Source organism: Chrysochloris asiatica, unplaced genomic scaffold (assembly GCF_000296735.1).
Source record: "Chrysochloris asiatica unplaced genomic scaffold, ChrAsi1.0 scaffold00066, whole genome shotgun sequence".
NCBI classification, from domain to species: domain Eukaryota; kingdom Metazoa; phylum Chordata; class Mammalia; order Afrosoricida; family Chrysochloridae; genus Chrysochloris; species Chrysochloris asiatica.
In genome coordinates, this window is record NW_006408584.1 from 14,639,810 (window position 1) to 14,658,818 (window position 19,009).

Below are 19,009 nucleotides of genomic sequence, written 5' to 3' on the forward strand. Positions count from 1 at the left end.
TCTTTGGTTCAATGTTATGGATAAGATCAATTCTCAATAAAGCTTATTCCTTCATCAGAATCTGTTCATCTCCCACAAAAAAAAAAAAAAAAAAATTACATTGTAAATAAAGACTTATTAGTTATAATGGAATCGCTTACTCTTAATAACCAATCATTAGAAGCAAGGACATAATTCTTATGGATACAAATACAGTATTTCTCTTGGTGACCCACACAAGAAACTGAAACATTTTTTTAGTACTTCATAGATTTGAAATGAGTGCAAGTTCTTCATTTGCTTTTTATATTACTATTAGTCATGACTATCCAACTTATACTTTGTTTTTTGTCTTTTCTTGACACAAAAGGTGAAATCATCACAAATGTAAATAAATCATCACTAATTTTTCAAGTCATAAGAAATGTAAGTGATCTAATGCATGTTTGACACCAACATTGGTATTTTAAATGATAATAAAATCCAGCCACATTTTTTTTTTTTCAGTAAGTTTACTACAGAATCCTTCAGTGCATAGCGGATTCTCCTGTCATTCTCCTAGCACTGTGTGTGTGTGTGTGTGTGTGTCTGTGTGTGTGTGTGGGGGGGGTAGAGATGAGGTATTTGTGTGAGTACAACAACATTCATCCATCTTAGATTCTACCTTACATTGTATTATAATAGTGGCTATCAGCTTCCCCCCTCCTTGGAAACTGTCATAATCCTAAAAAGGCAGGTATTCTACATTATGACAGTTTTGTATTACAATATTTCAGGTTAAAGAGGTTGAACAAGCTGTTTTTGAAGATGCTCTGGCCTATTGTCTGATATAGGATCAGCTTGCTGGAGACCTTTGGAAATATTTTAATGGAGTTTTTTAGTTGGGTAATAAAATACCACAATAAAAGGAAACTACATAAAGAAAGCACTTAGAGTCATAAATTCAATTTTACCAGCAAACATACAAAAGAGCTTCAAAAAGTTTGTGGAAAGTGGAATTAAAAGATGATGGAATGTTTCCATGAATTTTTGAAGCCCCCTCCTATGGATAGTTTGTTAGGACAAATTTATAGATAAAATGTCTTTATCTGAAATGTTTGAATGTTGCATTAAAATATTTGTATTTTATTTTAGCACACTTTGACAGTTTTTATAAATCAATTTTGTTACTTAATAAAATTCGAAGTATTTCTGGTTGATCAAGGTGCCACTATCACTCCTCTACATATTTGGTCTGATGTGTGTGCATTTCTTGTCTGAGATAAATCTAATGTAACCTATGTTTCCATTTTTCATAGACATTTGATCAACTATGATATTATTTCATTTAGGTTCTATCTGCTTTTATTTCTTGGAGTTGAGAATAGATGACACATTTTAGTGTGGATCTAAAAATTTAACAATTCTATTTTTTCACAAAATAAATTTAGATATTGCCATCCACCATTCCTTATCTGAAATAGTTGTTATATCCCATGGGAAGTTACCAAGAACAGTTGATAAAATCAAGTTTTATTGTTTTAGTTTTGTTGAACTAGAGGTCCACTTACATTGTAACCTTCTGTCAAGTACTTGTCCCCTCCTTCAAAGGTTTCAGTGTATACTTAATATACACATGTAAAATTATAAGATACCAAATTTTCACACAAAAACTTACATAGTATGTGTTTTTGTGAATATCATTCATCTATTGTGAAGTGCTCTCAAGTCAATTCCAACACATAGCAACTGTGTACAGAGTTCTAAAGAGCATTTAGTGGGTTTCAACTGCTCACCTTGTGGTTCTCAGTCTAGTACTTATCCAACAGTGCCACACCAGGAGTCGATTCCTCCTCAAATTAAAATATTCTCCTTTGTTTCATGCATATGCATGTGTCTATATATTTATCTGAAATCCTGGTGTGGCCCTGTGGGATAATGTACTGGACCACAAGGTCAGTTTTAACTACAAGGTGGGTGGTTCAAATTCACCAATTGCTTCTTGGAAACCCTAGACAGGGTCGCTATGAGTTGGATCCAACTCAATGGCACTTAACAAAGACAATGTCTAACTATATCGATGCCATATATAACTATGTCATCTATATTCAAACCTAAATTTAAATCTCCCTATATCTGGTAGCGTAGTGGTTACGAATCGGGCTGTTAACCGTAAGGTCAGCAGTTCGAAACTACCAGCGGTTCCGCGGGAGAAAGATGAGGCGTTCTGCTCCCGTAAAGATTAACAGCCTCGGAAACCCGTTGCAGGGTCGCTATGAGTCGGAACCGACTCCACGGCACACAACAACAACAACATATAGCTATACTGGAGTCCTGGTATGGCACTGTAGGTTAATGTGCCAGACTGCAAAGCCATTTGAACTGCAAGGTCAGTGGCTCAAGCTCATCAGTTGCTCCTCGGAAATCCTATACAGGGTCTCTCTGGGTCGGAACTGACTTGACGGCACTTCACAACAACAACAACAACAACATATAGCTATATTATCTACAAAGTAGATTAAGTACTAGTTACTAATTCACAGTTGGCGGTTTAAATCCACCAGCAGCCCCTTGGAAACTCTATACACAATTGGGACCCACTTTACAGCACTGAACAAAGTTGCTAAAGCAAATGGAAGAAATAAGGAAGTACAAGAGCTGAACAGAAATTTCAAAACATGATTCTAAAGGACAAAGTCAAGTATTACAATGGAATGTGCAAAGGTCTGGAGTTAGAAAACAAAAAGGGAAGAAGAACACGTTCAGCATTTCTCAAGTTGAAAGAAAAAATCAAGCCTCAACTGGAAATGTTGAAGGATTCTAGGCACCAAATCAACTCCTGGTGTGACACAGTAGGATTAGCTCTGCACTGTGAACCACAAGGTCAGCAGTTTAAATCCATGACCTGCTTATCAGAAACTCTATTCTGGGTAGCTGTGAGTCAGAACCTACTCGATGACACTAAAGAACAAGAAAAAAATGGGGAAAATATTTAACGATTCAGAAAGCATCAAAAGAAGATATAAGGAATATGCAGTGTCACTGTACCAAAAAGAAATTGTCACTGTTCAACCATTGGAGAGGTAGCATATGATCAGGAGTCAATGATATTGAAGGAAGAAGTCCAAGGTACACTGACGGTAATGGCAAAGAACAAGGCTCTGTGAAGTGATGAAATACAAATAGAAATATTAACAAAGAAACAAACAAAAAAACTGATGCAGCACTGGGGATACTTACTCATCCATGCCAAGAAATTGGTAAGACAGCTACCTGGCCAACTCATTGGAAAAGATTGATATTTGTGTTCATTCCAAGGAGAGACAACCCAATGGTACGAAGAAATCATCAGGCAATATCATTAATATTGTGTGCAAGTAAAATTTTAACAATGGCTGTAATAGCACATTGGCAGGGAACTGCCAAAGGTTCAAATTGGATTCAGAAGAGGATGTTTTTTCTCAATGACCCAATCAGAGGAATCTTGCCTGAAAGCAGAGAATAAAAGTAAAATGTTCCTGTAATTTATTAACTGCAAAAAGGCTTTTAATTGTGTGCACCATGGTATTTCAGAGAATGTGTATTCCAGAAAACTTTAATTGTGCTCATTATGAACCTGTGCATACACCAAGAAGCAGTTGTTCAAACAGAAAAAGGGGACAATGAATGGTTTTAAATTAGGAAATGTGTGTGCCAGGATTGTATTCTTTAACCATACTTATTCAATCTGTATTCTGAGCAAATAATTTGAGAAGTTGTATTATGTGAAGATGCACATGACATCAAGATTGGAGAAAGGCTCATTAACAACGTTATATGTAGATGATTACAACCTTGCTCACTGAAAGTGAAGAGGACTTAAGATATTTACTGATGAAGATTTGGTATAGGCTGCTTCTCAATGCAAAGGAAATGAAAATCCTCACCATTGGACCAATAAACAACATCAAGGTAAATGGAGAAAAGGTTGAAGTTGTCAAGACTTGACTTTGCTTGGATCTACCATCAACATTCATGGAAGCAGCATTAAAGAAATCAAATTACACATTGCATTAAGCAAGTCTGCTGCACAAGACCTATTTAAAGTGTTCAAGAGTAATAATGTCAGTTTGAGGACTAAGGTGCACCTGACCAGCTCCATGGTATTTTCAATATCCCCACATACATGTGAAAGTTGGACAATGTATAAGAAATACCATAGAATTGGTACATTTGAGTTATGATGTGGGAGGTGAATATTAAAAATACCATAGACTGCCAAAAGAACAAACAAATCTATTTTGGGAGAAGTATAACCAGAATGCTCCTTAGAAACCAGGGTGGCCAGACTTTGTCTGTCAATCTTTGGACATATTACCAGGAAGGATCAATCCCTTGCGAATGACATCATGTTTGGTAAAGTGTAGAGTTAGTGAAGAAGATGAAGACCCAAGTAGATGGACTGGAACAGTGGTAACAACAATAAGCTCAAAGACTGTGATGTAGGCACAAGACTGAGCAATGTTTGGTTCTGTTGGGCATAAGGTCACTATGATTAGGTAACAACTCAACCGTACATAACAACAATAACGTATCATTTATATCTCATGTGTAATTCTCTGAATTTATGTACTGGGCAGTGTTTCCTTCTGGTGTACATAGGGTCACTATGAGTCAGACCTGACTTGATGGTACCTAACAACAACAATCCTACACATATTGCTCTACCTTTATGTTTGACAAACTCCCCATATCCTTCAAGAGTTTATTCAAATGTTAACATTTCAAAGAAGCCTTCTTTGATTCTAAAGAGACCTTGTGCAGTAATTTGACTCAAAGTAATATGTCATTTTATTTCCTGATGGCTGTTTCCATGGGCATTGATTGGACATGTATTTGATGCATTGGATACTGAAGATTGAAGACAAGACGAGTTGGGAACCTTCTAGCCTCAGGGGAAGATTGAGGCCAGATACATGGAGTTCTCCAAAGAATACAGAGTCCACAGATGTTGAGAGGACCTTCTTTTCCCTAGAGCAGATATATAGAGAACTTCTTCCCCTAGAACTGGTACCTTGAATTCAGACTGCTAGCCTCCTACTCTGTGGAAGAGTATATATTTCTGTTTGTTAAACCCATTCACTTGTGGTGTTTCTGTTACATAAGCACTAGTTAACTAAGACAGTTACTTAATTTGAAATATAAAATATGGAATTAAAACAACAGTTTTAATAGTGATTTTCCTCACAACTTATACTCAGTAGTCTTCGTTTTGTATTTACCTTTATCTGAAAATATTACACCAAAATGTAAGGAAAGAGGTAGCTTTCAAAATTTTGCATTTTCTTTTTTCTTTCTTTCTTATAATAGCTGGCATATTAGAGTACTTCATTATTATACACTAAATTGCATTAAATTGAGGAACAGTGTTGAAAGTAGTTTTTATATTTTTGCCTTAATGGAAAAGAAGAATTACTTAGTGTTTTTTTAAGTGAACTTCTTGCTACTCTTCAGGTCATATGTAATCATGCTTTTAAATAGAAAATTAAAATGCAAAGTTATATATTCAAATCTTTTGTATTTCTCTCAATTTCAAACTTTTAAGCCCTCCTTCTTAATACACATGTAGTATATCAAGCACTCATATGTAAAAAAAAATATACCATTAAGGTTTTCATTTTGAAGAATAAGGTATTAGTAGTCATGGTGCTGCCCTAGATTTGTTTGAAAATACAATTTCCAATAACATTCTTTAACTTACAAAATACCAGGTTGCTTGTTGGTGAATAAGCAAAGGAACAACCATGAGCTGAAAACTAAAACCCTATAAAAATATGATGAATAATGGCTCTGTTGGTTTTGTAATGTTCATTACAAGCCCATGTTAATTCATGGACTGGCACAAAGTGTTATAAGATTAAAATTGCCACAGAATAATTACACATAGTCCTATAATATTCCACATTTCTTCTTTAATTTCATAGAAAATTAGGCTGAATCTTGTTTCCATAATGAAAGGTAAATTCTGGACTTATCTTACTCTCTGTAACATTAGACAGTTTGACATTTTCTATTCTTTAAGCTTATTTTATTTTTATTTTATTTTGGTACTTAATGGGGCAGATTGCAAAGAATCTTCACAATTTCTTTGAAGCTTTTTGTAAAAAATGTAGCTTTTGCTTTCCAATTGCTTTTACATTGGTTCAACTTGTTGTTCACTTTGACCAGTAGAATGTTACAGGTGATATTATATGAGTTCTAATCCTTAAACTCAAAAGACAGTAGATAATTTGTACTCTCTGTCTTGGCAAGTTGCGACCATGTGAACTAGCCCAAGTTTATTTCTTAAACAATGGGAGACCAAGTGAGAAGTGGTCTCTGCCATGTCAGCCTGTCCTGCTGAGGATCCAGACACAAAAATAAGTCTGGGTGTTATTACAGAAAGAATAGACAAGTCATGCCAATAGACCACATAGACTGGTGAATCCAGGCAATCATGAGCAAATACATTATTTTTTTAAGCTAATATGTTTTAGAGTGACCTCTATATAGCGATAAAGATATAATACAATTTTATTTTAAGACACAGCACCTTGGTGGTTCTTTTCCTCTATGGTCATTCCTTATTTCTCCATCTTTTTTTGATGGGACACATTTTTTCTCTGTCATTAATGTTGCTGGTAATCTTACTTAATCCAATAATGCTAAGTAGCATCAATATCCTGGCAACCAACAAATTTATATATACAATCCAGACACCTATCCTAAAGTCTAGAATTACATATTCAAGCATCTACTTATTTACACTCAGTTATTTAATAAGCATCCAAACTCTGCATGAACAAAATCCATATTCTTAGATTTTCCTCCTAGAATCTTGCATCTCAGGAAATGGCAACTCCATTATACTAATTCCTCATGTCGAAAAACTTATTGTTTTCTTGAGTCTTCTCTTTCACACACCCCATGTTCAGTGTATAAGGAAACACTATGGCTCTATGCAAAAACAAAAAAACAAAAACAAACAAACAAAAAACCATGTAGGAACTATGTTTGACTTTCCCTAGTTTCACAAGAGGAAAAGAGTATCAAACTCAAAAGCAGTCCAAGGCCAATTCTTATGAAGTGAAGATCAGACAAGCTTCTACTCTACAATCTTCTTTACCCCATTTAGACACCAACCGTCCTTCCCACAGCACTCTCTGCTACACATCTGTGAAGATAATCCATTGCAATGGCCACACAGAACTCAATACTACTCACAATTATGAAGTGTATTAGGTAAGTGAACAGGGTACAATTTAGGATTAAAATCAACTCATGATGTACAAGTTTTCTAATCACAGGAATGCCTCTTGTCTGCCATACTACAAACATGCCTCACTCTTGTCTTTGGCTTCTCAGTTACGTGGCCCCTTAGCCTCTGCCTCAGTCCATGGACCAAGAGCCCGCAGTTGTTCTGCCTCTGTCTCTTGCTGTTTACTCTTGCCTTCACCTCTTTCTGTCTTACATTGCCGTCTCATGTTCCACTCTTGCTTTGCTTTTCTTGATGGTCCTGAAACCTTCCATCTTTGCTTCTAAGATAGCTTCTTTTACATCTAGTTGGAGGCTAAAACTAGCCAACCCCACATTACTGGCATGGTCTTACCTAATCACTTGGTGGGAATTAAGAAAACTTTGGATATAAAAGTCATATCAAGTAAATTTAAGGCCCCACACTCTATCATAATATATATATATATATAAAATCTAGTCACTTCTTATCACTTCCAACATATAGCCATGGCTGTAGATACCATCATCTTGATTCATTTTAATAATCTTGTAGATAGTCTCTTAACTTCCTTCTTTGGTTCACAATGCCTTCCATGCTACTTCTTTCAGTCTATTCAATAGCCAACCCTGTGTCGTTTTGTTAAAATATGTCATATTGTATAACTGATCTACTGAAAACCTTTTCAAAGCTTACAAAGCTCTACATCATCAATCCTCTTCCATACTCTATGTCATATTATCCTGTTACTGTCATTTCCCTTGTATATACTCCATTCTCTCTGGTCTTTTTACTGCTCTTAGAACAAAAAAAAAGAACAATTTTTACTTGCATGTTCCCTTACAACTACTATTTCATGAATCACATCTTCACTCCTTTCCATTCTCTGCTAAAATGCTATCAGCTCAATGAGATTGTTAAGATTCCCCAATTTTCCTGATTAACATATCCCCTTTATCTATCTCTTCATCCATTACTTTTCTGAAAAGAAAAAAAAATCAGTATTCAGAGAATGAATATTCTATGTAAATATGTACAAGGAGAAATAGAGTGAATTATGTTCTTGTGTATATATAATCCACTTTGCTTGATAGCAGAGCCATTGCATGTATTTGAGAATGTATAGATGTTCATGATTTCTAATAAGATACATAGCCTGTATCATGTAACATCTTACAAAAAAATCTTATATCCATGATGATAAATTATCTGCTAGTTAATTGTTTCCAGTGGGTGCTATTATATGATGCAGCCTCAAAATTTTCACAAAAAAATTGCATTATCTTTTAATTCAATTTTTCCATGAACATTTTGAATCCTCCTCATAAATACTGATGTTATGAGTATCCCATACAAGTCTTTTTAAGGACATATGTTTTTATTTCTCTTGGTATATATACCTTGGAGTAGAATTGATTGATGGGATAAAACACTGGACTGATTGGTTGGTTTAAACCACAAGGTTGGTGGTTCAAACTCACCAGCCACTCCTTGGAAATCCTATATAAGGTTGTCATGAGTCACACCAGACTCAATGACACTTACCAATAACAATAAAAACAACACAATTCTGTTTTAAGAAACTGTTAAACTGTTTTGCAGATCAACTGTATCATTTCTGTGAGAAATATATGAGTGGTTCCAACTCAATTATCTTCAAATGACATAAATCTATTCAGATGTTGCATTTCCTCTCAAGACACTATATATTTTACTTCTTTCTAAAAATGTATCTACTTAATTTTACTTAGCAAATTGATTGACATACATTTTTGTATTACTGCCTTATGACTTCTTGATTTCTGTATTGATACCTTATCAATTATTTATTTTAATGATAGATAGCTCTCTATTTCCTTGATCAGTGTAACTAAAGCGTTATTATAGAAAAAAGAACTTTGACTCACTTACATAATTTTTGCTTCTTTGTGTTTATAAATTTTGTTGGTATGGAGTATAAGGTTTATCATTTCTTTCATTCTACATTAGTCTCTGATTATATTTATGTTGTTGGCATTGTTAAGCGCCTTTGAATTGGTTCTGAGTCATAGTTACCTTGTACAGTATTTCCAAGGAGAGGCTTGTGAGTTTGAACCACCACCCTTGTTGTTCACACTGACCTTGAGTTCCAGTGCTTTATCCCACACAGTCATAACAGTACTCCATATTTATAACAGCTGTTTTAATATCTTTGCCACCAAAAATTACCCTCAAGGTCTACTCTAAATCAGATTAATTTTTTTTTCCCTTAAATCTATTCATTCCTGTTTCTTTGTGTATCTGATGGTTCATACTTTGATGAAAATTGGTTATTTAGTAATTTTTTTTAATCAACTCTAATTTAGGTTTTTGTTTTTATTCCTTCTCTATGTGGGCTGTCATTGATGCTTCTACTAAATTTTTGTTCTTATTTTTCTTTTCTCAGTGTGGGTTCCTAGTGGTCATCCTTTCCACAGGTTGTTGTTGTTGGTAGTTATGTGCCATGGAGTCGATTCTGACTCATAACGACCCTGTGTAGGATTTCCATGGTTAGTCATCATTTACTGCTTAGGGCTATAATGTACAAATTCCTCAAGCCTGTAAGCGTCACTCTTCCCTTCACTGATACGTGTTTGCACTGAGGAACACAGTTTCGTGTTGCAATTTGTTTTAAAATCTCTTATGGATTTTAGTATTTGAAAGTCTCCCTTATTGTTGTTGTTGTTGTTAAGTGCTGTTGAGTTGGTTCAGGCTCATAGCGGCCTTGGCTATCATTTGTGAGGAGCAGCTGGTGAGTTTGAACTGCCTGCCAACCTTGCAATTCAAATTGGCCTTGCAGTCCAGAGCTTTATCCTGCAACAGCTCACCAGAACTCCTTATTGTTCTTTTGTTGTTGTTGTTATTAAGTGCTGTTGAGTCAGTTCTGACACATGTTGTTGTTGTTGTTAAGTGCCATCGAGTCGGGTCCGACCCATAGCGACCCTGTACAGGGTTTCTGAGGGTGTAAATCTTTACGGGAGTAGAAAGCCTCATCTTTCTCCCGCAGAGCGACTGGTAGCTTTGAACCACTGACCTTAAGGTTCGCAGCCTGATTTGTAACCACTACGCTACACATAGCAACCCTATAATAGGATTTCTGAGGAGCGGCTGACAGATTGAACTGCTGACCTTGCATTTCAAACCACCTTTTAGTTCAGCGCATTAATCCATAGCATCATACCAGTGCCTCCATAACATTACACCAGTGGCTCCAAATCAGTTTCCACTTATAGTGACCCTACGCACAACAAAATGATACACTGTCTGATTCTGCACCATCCTCACAATTGTTGTGTTTGAGCCCATTGCTTCTGGCACAGTGTCAATACATCTCACTGGAGGTCTTATTTTTCACTCACCCTCTACTTTTTCAAGGAAGATATCCTTCTCCAGGGACTGGTACCACCTGATAGCATGCCCAAAGTATGAGAAATGAAGTCTCTACATCCTGACTTCTAAGAAGCATGTGGATGCAAGACAGATTTGTTTGTTCTTCTGGCACCACATGGCATTTTTAATATACTTTGCCAACAAACCCTAACACAAATACATCAATTCTTCCACTGTCTTCCTTTTTCAATATCCAACTTTTGCATGCATATGAGGCTATTGAAAATAGCATGGCTTGGATCAGGTGCACTGTAGTCTCAAATTTACATCTTTGCTCTTGAACACTGTAAAAACATTTTTGTTATGTAGCAGATTTGCCTATTGTACTAATACATCCTTTGATTTCTCGACTACTGCTTCCATTAGTGTTGATTTTAGATCCAAGAAAAATGAGGTATTTGACAAATTCACTCTCTTCTCAGTTTATCATGATGTTATTAGTCTATTCGTGATTATTTTGTTTTCCTTACATTGAGGTGAATCCATATTGAAGGTTGTAGTCTTTAATCTTCATCAGTAAGCATTTAGGTCCTCTTTGCACCCAGCAAGCAAAGTTGTATCTATCATTTGTGTATCACAAGTTATTAATGAGTGTTCATCTAATCCTGATGCAACATCCCTCTTCCTATAATCCAACATCTTGAATTCTTACTTACTATACAGATTGAATAAATATGGTGAAAGAATATAATCCTGACACACGTTTTCTTATTTTAAAACATTCAGTAGCCTCGTGTCTGTAAGATTGCATATATATAAGTCCCTCATGAGCACAAGTAAGTGTCCTGGAATATTCATTCTCTGCAATGTTATACATAGCTTGCCATCACCCACACAGTTAAAAACCTCTGCATCGTCAGTAAAACACCAGTAAACATCTTTCTGCCTTCAGCCGAGAGCCATATGAAGTCAATAATGATAACCCCCATTCCATGTTCTCTTCCGAATCCAGCTTGAGTTTCTGGAAGTTCCCTGTTGATGCTTTGTTGCAGTCATTTTTGAGTTATCTTCAGCAAAAGTTTACTTGCATGTGGTATGTTCGATGTTGTTTGATGATTTTCACACTCCACTAGGTCTCGTGTTTATGGAATGGACAGAAATATGAATCTTTTATAATTAAGTGGCAAGGCAGCTCTCTTCCAAAATTCTTGGCATAGAGTAAGTGCCTACAGTGTTTCATCAGTATATTGAAAAATTTCAACTTGGATTCCACCAATTCCTAGAGCCTTGTTATTTGTCAGTGCCTTCAGTGCAGGTTGTACTTCTGAATTCAGTATCGTTGGTCCTTGATCATATGCTATCTGTTGAAATGCTTGCACATCAAACATTTATTTTTCATACAGTGATTCTTTGTGCATCTTCCATCTTTTCTGATGCATTATGCCCATAGAATCTTTCAACATTGCAAGTCAAGGCTTGCATTTTTTTCAGCTTAAAAAATGGTTAGACTGTTCTTCCCTTATAATTTTTTACTCCAGGTCTTTGCATAATCATTATTATATTTCATTTAATATAATATCTCTATATGCTATAAAAATTGTCTATAAACTCCTTGCTAAAATTTTTAATATGCTAAACAAAGGGTTTTTTTTTTATAATATTCAGTATATTTCAGGTTTCCAGATATCTAGATTAATAAAGTCAAACAAGATAAAAAAAGTAGCTAGTATACTGCTTTGGTATCACTAAATATGACTAAGAAAATTAATATGAAAATTTAAAAGACAATTCATTTTCCCACAGGTTTTGATTGAGCATGTGTCTCTGTAAAACATATCTCCAATCATATAAAATCATTTATGAAACTTAGTATTTCAACATTTGGTATATATGTTCCTCTCTGAAAAAAGATAATAAAAATGTGAATTGCTCAAATTGTAAGATTACTACTGAATTTCAGTCTCCTTACTTGACTTTGCCACTGGCTCTTCCTTGGCACTGCAGAATATGAACTAGAATAATCAAAGATTAAAATCATTAGCCTCTTGTCTGAGCCATCTTTTCCTCCATATACCCTTCTATCCCTCAGTGTCCATCCATAGAAAATTCTGTTGATCCAGTTCTCCTACTACAATTTTTCCACTGCTCTTTAATCTTGAACCTACTTCTCACCCATGAACAGCCATTGAAGAGCAACCAACTAGGCTTAGGAAGTCTGGCCAAAAGACCAAAGCTATACCCACAACGAGTGTTATCACTTTTGAATTATTTTAGATATTTACCCACAGAAGCTGATTATTTCAGATGTTTACCCACAGGAGAGTATTATGAAATCATCTTTTTTGGATCATCTTAACTAATTCTCTGAAGTGGTATTTGACTGGCGATTATTTTACGACTTTAGAAAGTTTATAAAATCAGTGAAAATTCCGTGAGCAGAAAAGAAGAATTTTTTTCCTGATGAGCTTGCCAAAGGATGCTTCTCTGTGGAGTAAAAAATGATAGCCTATGAGTATTTTCATTGTCTACTGATACTTCCACCTTGATACTGGCTCATTTGAAAGACACAGTTTGCTTGTTTTTCCATTGTTTCTATTAGTTTTTCTCACGAGGAAAAGTAAATTAGGTTTCATTTGCCACAAATGAGAATACCCCATCTCCCTATTTTCTGCTTTTCAGTAATTCCCTACAGTGGTACTGTCTTCTCAAATTCCTCTAATTGAGTAAAGTGCATGCCCTTTCTTACTCTTGACCCCTTAACAATTCCCCTTTTATTTTAGAAAGCTGGACCCCTTGGATGGTGCAATGTAGTAACACAAGATGAGAACTCAAGGCTAATATATTTTTTATTAGCTTTGCTGAACAATTCTGTAATGCCACTTATCAGTATGCATTTTCCTCCTTATGATGAGAAGCATTTCTTTTGGAAGAACAAAAAATTTTAAACTATACCCAAACTCAAAATTTAGACCATCTTGTTAATAAGTAGAAATATGAAAACGATTCTTTCCCTTTTATTTAAATGTAGGAAAATTATGCCACAAGGAACAATGGATTTGATGGATGTAATAATTTGAAATCATTTGATAAGCCATGTAAACAAATACGAGGCACTCAAACTTTATCATCATGGGAAAATCATCTTTCTCCTTAGTCAGAGAAGGAAAATAATAGTGGTTCACATCACAGGATAAATTTCAGTGCCAAAGAAACAATGTATAATAATTACAATGCACATATTGATTTTTTTGGTCTGAGCCACAAGTACTGTGAATAGGAAATCATATCATTTATCATTTTTTATATGAAAGTTTTTTTTTTCTCCCTTTGGCTGTTGCTTGTTTACAATTATTATCAGCAGGTGGGGAGAAAGAAGCAACTCATTGCCTTCTTTGATTCAAGTTGATTTATATAATTCTCAGCAAAGCAGACAATAAACATGATGAATGTGCTGTTTGATTACACTGTAGTAAAAACTGTAATTACATCTACTAAGTGCACTTTTATGAGTGTGCACATAAACAATTTCAAGGAATGTCATTTATATTCCACAAGCCATTGTTTCTATGTCTAGAATTTGTTTTTGGTGTATGCAGATGTATCTTCAAAGTTTATATTTTATAATCAATAATGATTTGCAAAAGGAATGATCTATTCTGGAATACTATAAAAAACATTGAATAAAATGTAAGCAAAAAGACTTTTAATATAAACTGCAAGCTTATACTAAATATCTCACACATAGCAATGATTGTGTGGTTGGTTGGTGCAGGAGAGGGCAGTGTTTCGCCCTGTTATGCATCAAGTTGAGTCAGTACTAACTCAAATACACCTGACAAGTTTTTTTGTCTTGAAATATAATGCTATCTCTGTTTAGATAGTATCTGTATGCTTATAAGAAAGACCTGTTATTAATCAGATTTACACATGAATCAATAAAGTCAGTGATGAAGAAACTGAAGAATTCTACAACCTTATTCAACCTAAAATTTATCAAACATTCAATCAAATTACATTGTGAATTTCTGTGGTTGGAATGCTAAAATTGGAAACAAAGAGGAAGGATCAATCAGTAAATGGAAAATATGTTTTTGATGATAGAAATTATAATGGAGATCGCATTAAAGAATTTCATAATACCAATGATTTACTCATTGAAAATACTTTTTTTTAGTTTTTATTATGAATCAAGTGAAAGTGTACAAGTCAGATCATCAGTTTTACATTCAACAAATCATATACTTTGTTTCATTACAAATGATTATAGTACTCTCCATGTACCACCAGTTAACAGTATTTCTCTTTATTCATTTTAGCTCTTTTTTTTAAACACTCAGGCATATATAATAATTTATACGAATCAGGTTACTAATCTCAAGGTCGGCAGTTCGAAACTACCAGCTGTTCCACGGTAGATGAGGCTTTCTGCTCCCATAAAGATTTGCAGCCTCAGAAACCCTGTGCAGGGTCACTATGAGTTGGAACCGACTCCACGGTACTTAATAACAACAACCACCAAAGGGCAAAATGCATCAATAGATGATGGAAGGAATACACAAGATCACTGTGCCAAAATGAAAAAGTTAATGATCAACCATTTCAAGAGGTAGCACATGATCAAGAATAAGTGGTACTGAAGACAGAAGTACAAGCTGCATTGAAGGCATTGACTTGAAAAAAAGGTTCCAGGAATTGACAGAACACAAATTGAAATCGTTCTAGAAACTGACACAGCACTAGGGGAGCTCATTCATCTATACCAAGAAATTTGGTAGACAGCTACTTGACCAACTGATGGGAAGTGATCCATACTTGTGCCCCTTCCAAAGAAATGTGAACCAACAGAATGTGGAAATTATTTAACAATATCATTTATGTTACATGCAAGTAAACTTTTGTAGAAGATAGTTCAAAAACAGTCGAAAACAGTACATCAACAGGGAACTGCCACAAATTCAAATCTAATCCACAAAAGGATGTGGAACTAGGGATATCATTGCTGATGTCAGATTGATCTTACCTGAAAGCAGAGAATACCAAAAACATGCTTACTAGAAGGAGCTCTGGTAGTTTGTGGTTACGAATCAGGCTGCGATCCTTAAGGTCAGCAGTTCGAAACTACCAGCTGTTCCACAGGAGAAAGATGAGGCTTTCTGTTCCTGTAAAAATTTATAGCCTCGGAAACCCTGTACAGGGTTGCTATGAGTCAGAACTGACTCCAAGGCACATAACAACAACAAGTGTTTTATTGATTATGAAAAACCTTTCAACTGTGAGGATCGTGTCAAACTATTAATAACATTGTATCCGTGCTCATGAGAAACCCATACTTAGACCAAAAGGCAGCTATATGAATAGAACATGGCAATACTGAATGGTTTAAAATAAGGAAGTATGTGCACCAGGGTTGTATTCTTTCACCATTTTGCTTGCATCTGCAATCAACACTCATGAAAACAGCAGTTAGGAAATCATAGTATAAGCAATGGATTGCAAACCATAAGGTTAATGGTTAAAGCCCACCAGACACTCTGTGGAAGACAGATGAGCCTTTCTATTTCCACAAGATTTAAATGCCTCAGCAATCTATAAAGGTTTGCTGTAAGTTGGAATCAGCTCAATGACATTTTACAGCAATTGCATAAGGCAAATCCTTTTCACAAGATCTTTGTAAAGTGTGCAAGAGCAAAGATATCAGTTTGAGAACTGTAGTGTTACTGACACAAGCCATGGTACTTCATGTGCACATGAAAGTTGAGCAATGAATAAGGAGGACCATAGAAGAATCAATGCATTTGAGTTATGGTATATTGGAGAAGAATACTGAAATTACCATGGACTGTCAGAAGAACAAACAAATCTGTCTAGGAAGAATTGCAGTCAGAATGCTCCTTAAAATCCAGAATGACCAGACTTTTTCTCTCAAAATTTGGATATGTTATCAGGAGGGACCAGACCCTGGAGAATCACATTATGCTTGATAGAGTGGAGGGTCAGCAAAAATGGGGAAGACTCCCAATGAGATAGATTGACACCATGGCAACAGCAATGGACTCAAGCATATGAAAATTGTGAGGATGATTCAACATCAGGCAGTGTTTCATTCTATTGTGTTTAAGGTCACTGTGAGTAGGAATCAACTCAATGGCACCTAACAACAACAACATGAGTTTTTGAATGCAAACATTATGAGTTACTCAATTTAAATTAAGACACTTAAAAAATCCATCTTGAACATAAAACAACACAATAGCATCACCTCTTTGATATCCCCATCTGTTCAAAAACTTACATAGACATTAGCAGTGAAGTCTATAGAACTAATTGTGTGTTCACTATATTCAGTTCAGACTAACATTTGTGTCATGTTCTTACTCTCTTTGTGATCCATTAGCAAAACGATTTTGCCTTATTGCATGGAATAAAAATAATTTATTTTAAGGTTGCTATTAGATTTTGGACTCATGCTGTACCTTGAGCTGTTAGCTTTCAGAGCTGACAGAAATGCTTTTATATATAAACCCAAAAAAGAAAGAAAAAATTCCAAAGAAAAAAGAAAATTACTTGTGCAATTCTGAGATTCCATGCAAATAAGCTGCTGTTCTTCTGTTGTTCTTGCTTATAAAACAATTTTTTTTAGTTGCAACTATCAATAATATGTGTATTCTTATCACATTTCTTCAAAATTATTTTCAGAAAATTATAATTTTTCTAATTAAAATAAGTTATTTATGGATAAAAACATCATTTAATAGACCTAAGTATTCTTACTAATTTTAATAATATACTTACTAATTTTAACAATAATAATAAAACAAAATACTTAAAAATAAAGAAAGCCTCCATCTGGAAACCTAGCTTATATTCTTAACATTATTGTTGTTAGTAATTCTTTTAGTGTTGAGCTTTCATCCAACTCAAAATCACAACTCTCCTCAATTTTTCACCTTCTGTTCTAAACCATACCAAATTTATCTTAGGCTACTTGATATCTCATACTAAGAATTTTTTTAAAGTAGAACCTTGGAAATTTCTATATGATTAAAAAGGTAAGATAAAAATTTAAATTGCCAGTAGTTCAATCTGACTTATTTTGTTCAACATCAGTTGAAATAATTAATGAAAGTGCTGCAGGATAATGTGTTGGACCTCAAGGTTGGTTTGAATTGCAACATCCCAAGATTGGTGGTTCAAACTTATCAGCTGCTCCTGGGAAAACCTAAACAGGGTTGCTATGGGTTGGAACCAACTGGACTGCAATTAACACAACAAGAAAAAATTAATTGCAAATCCCTACATTAAGATTAACTATACTTAATTTACATTTCTAAATATAGACTGTTATTAAAGTAAAATAACCTAGCAGTAGAGCATAAGAAGTGGAACCACTTGACATTAATTTTTACATATGTACATCTTTTCCACAGTCTTTCCTTACAAATACTGACACCAAGTTTAAGAAATAATTAACTATACTGATAAAAGTTTGCTTTCTTGTTTTTTCAAGTTGGATTCTATAATCAGCAATATGTATCTTGAAAATGGTATCTTATTTATTAAAATTATTTCAAACACTTAATTTATTTACTTAAACTACTAAAGAACTCTCAATTTATGAAATGGAGTTAGAAGATCTGTTGGAAATCACTTGATTTTAAAATAACATGAAAGAAACTATACACATGGACCTCACAGATAGAATAAACAGGATTCGAACTGACTGCATTTGTGGAAGAGACAATGGAAAAGCAAAATATCATCAGGCAAAACAAGCCAGTGGCAGACTTTGAAACAGGTCATCAATTGCTCATATGCAAGTTCAGGCTAAAGCTTAGGTCAATTAAAACAAGTCCAAAGAGTAAAAATATGACTTTGAACATATCATACCTGAATTTAAAGATCACCTCAAGAACAGGTATGATGCATTAGACATTAATGACCAACAACCACAAAAGGTGTGGGATGACACAAAGAACATCATATGGTAAAAAAGCAAAAGCTTACTAAGAAGACAGAAAATAAAGAAAAGACAAAATACATGTCAGAAGAAACTCTGAAACTTGCTTTCCAGCATAAAAGTGCTAAAGAAAATGGAAGAAATGATGAAGTAAGGGATGAGAAGACAGAATGAAGTATCTAGCTGATATGAAGTGAGGAGAGACACACAAGAGAGCACAAACTTGTGGCTAGTATGCATTTGACCTAGCTTTGATGGCTTGATGATCAGAACTCAATTTGTTGTTGTTGTTAAGTGCCGTAGAGTCGGTTCTGACCCATAGCGACCCTATACAGGGTTTCCAAGGCTGTAAATCTTTATGGGAGCAGAACACCTCATCTTTCTCCCGTGGAGTGGCTGGTAGTTTTGAACTGCTGGCCTTAAGGTTCGCAGCCCAATTCATAACCACTACGCTACCAGAACTCCTTCACTAGAACTCAACTAGAAGAAGATAA

The 19,009-nt window shown here is 34.9% G+C and overlaps 1 pseudogene; it reads right to left on the minus strand.

Moving 5' to 3' along the window:
- Nucleotides 1-8,127: 8,127 nt before the first annotated feature.
- LOC102836081 overlaps nucleotides 8,128-19,009 on the minus strand; it is a 161,789-nt pseudogene continuing 150,907 nt past the window's right edge.